Raw genomic sequence first — 5520 nt, 5'->3', positions numbered from 1 at the left:
ATTGTGCATAAACAGAGTGATGCTACGAAATCAAAAATCAATGTTACCACACAAAGTCCATAATATGACAAAAATACTAATAGTTGCTTTGAAAAGTTACAAAATATTGTTTTCAGAATTTTCTCAACACGAGAAAAATTAATCCCAACTTAAGAAACTTAGTCGAAATTTAAATTAAATCAAGGCACCCACCTGAAAAAATGATTATTTTAAAGAGTAAGGCTCACCCGGTCCCCCTTAGCTAGGAGTTATATTTTCAACCTTTCTTTTAAATCTTTTTCCTTGTTCTATCGAGGTTTATAGAAAATAAAAGGAGAAATGACTATAAAAAATGAATGTATATGTGTTGTGCATGTTAAGGGAGATCTTAACAGTACTAGTGACGTTATTATTGATATGTCTGAAAGAAATTCTTGGTCAGTTATTTCCAATTGAAAGAAATTCTCACTCTGAACTTGACAGATGATTAACGCCTCTAGTTTCTACAGTAGTATCGACTGAAAGCTGGAGAGATGGTATGGTTTACATATTTGCAAATTTAGATTCCAGTAATGAATGCAATGATCAGTGAATTTTATTTTCTTTTTCTTGTATAAGGGAGCTAACTACACTATTGTAAAACTATAATTTTTATATATGTTCTTAATGCAATGTCCTTAACAACGGGAAATAATTTACTTACAATACTTGGTAGACATTTATAAAAAAAACATTTAATGAATTATAAATTCATAAAAAGATGGATATAAATTCCTCGCTCATTTTCAAATAATCACTTGTTCTACATATATATAGATCTATTGACAAATAAATTAATAAGAAAAGGATCTGGTTATAAAATTGTCAACGGGCTATCACATTTGAAAGGGTTACCTCATTAATAGAAGAACCTTTTCCAGATGTTGATGAAGCCTGATCGGATTTTCCCACAAACCGGCCAACAGAAAATGCAGGTTGGGCTGGTTTAGGCAGCATTATAGTATCACTTACCAACATAACAACTATGGATGACATTATAGGTCTATCTAGGGGATCTTCTTGAACACATAATAATCCAATATGGATATATTTCAAAAATTCAATTGGAACACATGACTGCACCATTTCAGGGTCCATTAGCTCTAAAGCATGTCCTTCACGCCATAACTTCCATGCCTAAAAAAACATACAAGCAATTAATAATTAATTGACTAAATTGGTGTATCAGTCATTAGAAGTATATAATTCTTAAAAGGCAGACATAGAGATGTTACATACATAACTAAGAAGGCTTTCGTCGTGCTCTGAAAGGTGAAATCTAGTATTCTTTCTCCCACTTATAATCTCCAATAGAAGAACTCCGAAACTATAAACATCTGATTTAACTGAAAATATTCCATCCATAGCATACTCTGGAGCCATGTATCCACTATTAAATATTCCAAAAAAAAAAAAAAAAAAAAGAGAAAGATTAATTAAGCACTAAACCATGACATCTATCAATATGTATCTTAGAAATGGCAAATTTCTTAGAAGCAAAGTACATAAACCATGATTAGCCTAGTTCATAATGTAACATTTTCAGGTGATAAGGTTACACGAGTCATCTATCTTACAGACATCTGTATTTAAAAAAAAAAAAAGTATGGATGTTGTTAGGTGATGTTAGTAAGTAGTTTAAGACACCCAAAAAAAATTAAAACACAAACAAATTTAGTCAAACTTTCTTATCTCAAAAACAGTGAATTTTTTAGTATTAATGTCTACCGCCGCCATCTAAAGAGAGTCCTATTTTTTACAAAATGCAAATGTCTTCACCTAAAAGTTTTTATGAGGTTTCACATACAAAGCAATTTTTTTCAAGAACTATTTTGATCACTAAGGAACCATTTGTAAGTTATGCATATTTATATACTTACTATGTTCCAACAATTCTGTTGGTATTAACTTCATTTTGATTTCCACCAAATATTATCGCCATTCCGAAGTCTGATATCTTTGGATTCATATCATGATCTAGTAAAATATTACTAGTCTTAAGATCACGATGAATAATTTTGAGTCGAGAATCCTCATGCAAATATAAAAGGCCCCGTGCAATTCCATTAATGATGCTCATGCGTCTTTTCCAGTCTAGCTATTTATCACTTGCTGAATTTGATAATGAAATTATCAAAATTAACTTAACCAAGATTACATAGTTTTCCTTGCTTTCAGGGTAAGCAAAGGAAGTAAAGAAAAAAAAGAGTTATATATATATATAGAAAAAAAAAATAGCATTTAGGGGTTTTAAGAGGCAAACCAAATAGGTGCACATTAAGGCTCTTGTTGGGCATGTACTCATAGATGAGCAGAGTTTCTTTTTCCTCTAAGCAGCATCCCATGAGTCTCACAAGATTTTTATGTTGTAATTTGGCAATCAAGGTAACTTCACTCTTGAACTCTTGTAGTCCTTGCCCAGATGTTCTTGAAAGCCGCTTTACTGCAATTTCCTTACCATATGGTAGAACTCCCTGAAAACAAATCTTCGTTGTTACCATAAAACAAAAACATATAGAGCCTATTTAAGGGAAATAAGTACTTATCTGTTGTACTTCTTTAGTTTATATTGATAGTAATTTGAAATTATATGTTATAATGCATATAATTCATATGATAAGCACAAATCTGTGAAATATCACTTGAGATACAAAAGTTGTATATAAACTCGAGATATTAAATATATAATTATTAAAAGTACATGAAGTTTGAATTCTAGCTCTATACATCACAACATGTGGTTACTGATATTATAGAAAATTAACATTATTTATTATATCAACCTATGAATAATGTAATATCAAAATTTATATTATAACAACAGTATCAGTTGTAATCCAAAGTCATGAACCAAAATCCACAGACAAAATTAGCTCTCTTATTATATTAAGTAATCAATATGATACAAAATTAGAAGCTTAATATCAACATTTACCATATAATTACCTTGTAAACAGCGCCGAACCCACCTTCTCCGAGCTTGTTTTCATCAGAGAAATGTCTTGTAGCCTCAAGTATTTGACCTAAAGGGAAAATAGGGAAATCTTGAGATTCCACCTCATGCTTCTCTCGTAAAATATTTTGCTCATCTCCTGAGCGAAGCACTTGAAGTGCTTGCCTTTTTGCTTTCTCCTCTGCAAATACACACTGATCAATCAATTCCCATTCAATGAAAGAAACAGGTAACTAAAATAATTCTTGTTATGGACGATTAAAATATACAATGATAATACAAATTTTTTTATATAAACTAATGTGATAAAATAGAGTGAAAGTGTATAAAAATTAAAAATTTACCTAATATATAAAAAGCAATATGTGACAATAAAAGAATAATGACAATGGAAATTTATGTATAAAAGTTTTATATATAAATGTATGTAATTATTATTACTCAGACCAGAAAAGCCACTACCTTTATATCTTCTCCATATACGCGGCAGGAAATGACCAGAGAGCTTGATTACCAGAATTGCTGATATAATTGTCCCGATCGCAAACCATACTGCTTGTCTTCTTTTTCCTCCTATGTCGGGGCAAATATTTTCAACGTATTATGAGTTAATTTAGGGTTGCTTTAACTTCTCCTATAATCACTTACTTAATCACTGAAAATGTGTTTGGTAAACCCATTTTATAAAAGTGATTATGAAATAATCTATTTTTTTCATAATCTATCTTATCGAAGGATTTTAAAAGCAGGTATTTATAGCTTTTAGATTTTAAAATCAACTTTTAGAAGATCTTTTTTTTTTTTTTAAACTAATAATATAAAAAAATATTAAAAGACAGATATATGAATTAAATTAAAAACTTTACGATTATAAGAAAAACAAAATCTTGGCTGGCGGTATTGCCAACCAATAGTCGACTGCGGTTGCTGACCAATAGCCAGCCGCAGTTTCCAGAGGCGTGTCCGGCAACACCACAAGCACCATTAAGTTCTTCGTCTAGCGATCTATGTCGTGATGATGACATTCTAGTCGATGGCAGGATGTTTGGTTGTAGGAGGCTAACAAATCTTTGGCTAAATTTTGTGGACCTCTTGCGGCCAAACGCACAGGCTCCGCTACGACGACATCACCACTGTGTAGATCACCAAATGACGAAGTTGATGGTGTCAACAATGTCACCAATCGTGCCTCCTACTATTGCCTAGCAACATTGCTGGCTAATTTTTTTATTATTTAAAATTTTAATTTAGAAAAACAAATATTATTAGTGCATTATAAAAATCAAAAGAATTTATTAGAATAAAAACTTATTTTATTAAATAAAAAAAACCCTTTTTGGTCATTTTATACATACCAAATTCATTTTCCTAAAAGCAAAAGTAAAATTAAAATTAATCAAATCAAACACCACATAGAATATCTCAAACCAAACATCTTGTCAGAACATACAACCAGTGGCGGAGGGACAAATTTTCAGAAAACGATATAATATATAATTTTCAACGTAAAGATAGACCGTTAAAACTTTAATCATTATTAATAAAAAAAATTTATTCAATATAATTACAATTGTTTTCGACACGTTTTAAAGTTTTCGAAAACCATTCTTATCAATACTGTTAAATAAATCAAATCAAAGAAATGATACTAACAAAAAAAAAAAAAAAAAAACCGTAAAAATCCTAATTTCCTAAAAACTAAATTAAAAATCATTTAGAATGGAATTCCTAAGATAATAAGAAATTAAAAACCATAATTTATTAAGTTTATAAAAACAAATATTTGCATTACAATTTTTTTTACAAGTAATGACTTCAATTAAATTTCTATAACATGGGTCTTATTTATTTATAATCTAAATATATTTGACATTATTGTTGGATTAGATAATTTATAAAACATATATACTATTTAGGGTGTAATTGTAAGTTTATAAAACTTACAGATTTTTTTTGAAAATTTTAGGGATGGCATAAGCCCTAGGGCTGTGCAAAATTATCCAATATCCGAACCGAACCGAACTGAATTTTTCGGGTGCCCAAAAATTTAGGTCGATTTCGGATAGCAATTCATGAGATACCCGAATTTTTGGTTCGGGTATTGGGTCTTATTAAAAATACAATCGGGTACCCAATACCCGGTTTTATTAAAAAAATAAAAAGTAAAATAATTTTTCCTATTTTGTTTGACTCATAACAAAAGCCCCAAATTAATTTAACCCTAAAACACAAATTTCTCTCCAGTTTGCGTCTTCTTCTTCAATTCTTCCTACAGGTTCTGTCTTTGCTCTTTTGTGTGGGCAACATATATTGTATATTGTTGTTTCTAATAGTCTTGTCACTGCTTTTGTAAAGGTTTTGGTGTTTTGTAAAGTGTGACTCTATGTTATGTTGTGTCAAGTTGAGTTAAAAAGAAACGAATTCAATTAGTGATGTTGTTTCATGCATGTGGGTTTACTTACTCGATATTAAAATTACGTTTCTTGGTCTTGAATATTATTAAGATCTGGAAGAAAAGACAATGAAAAAGAAAGAGAAAAGTAGTGAAG

General features: G+C 30.1%; 1 pseudogene; it reads right to left on the bottom strand.

Moving 5' to 3' along the window:
• Positions 1-843: 843 nt before the first annotated feature.
• LOC116127757 lies at positions 844-3996 on the bottom strand (annotated as a pseudogene).
• Between the last annotated feature and the right edge of the window lie 1524 nt (positions 3997-5520).

This window comes from Pistacia vera, unplaced genomic scaffold (assembly GCF_008641045.1).
Source record: "Pistacia vera cultivar Batoury unplaced genomic scaffold, PisVer_v2 Contig105, whole genome shotgun sequence".
Taxonomy (NCBI): domain Eukaryota; kingdom Viridiplantae; phylum Streptophyta; class Magnoliopsida; order Sapindales; family Anacardiaceae; genus Pistacia; species Pistacia vera.
The sequence above is the reverse complement of the archived record's forward strand: the minus strand, read 5'-3'. Positions and strand labels throughout refer to the sequence as shown.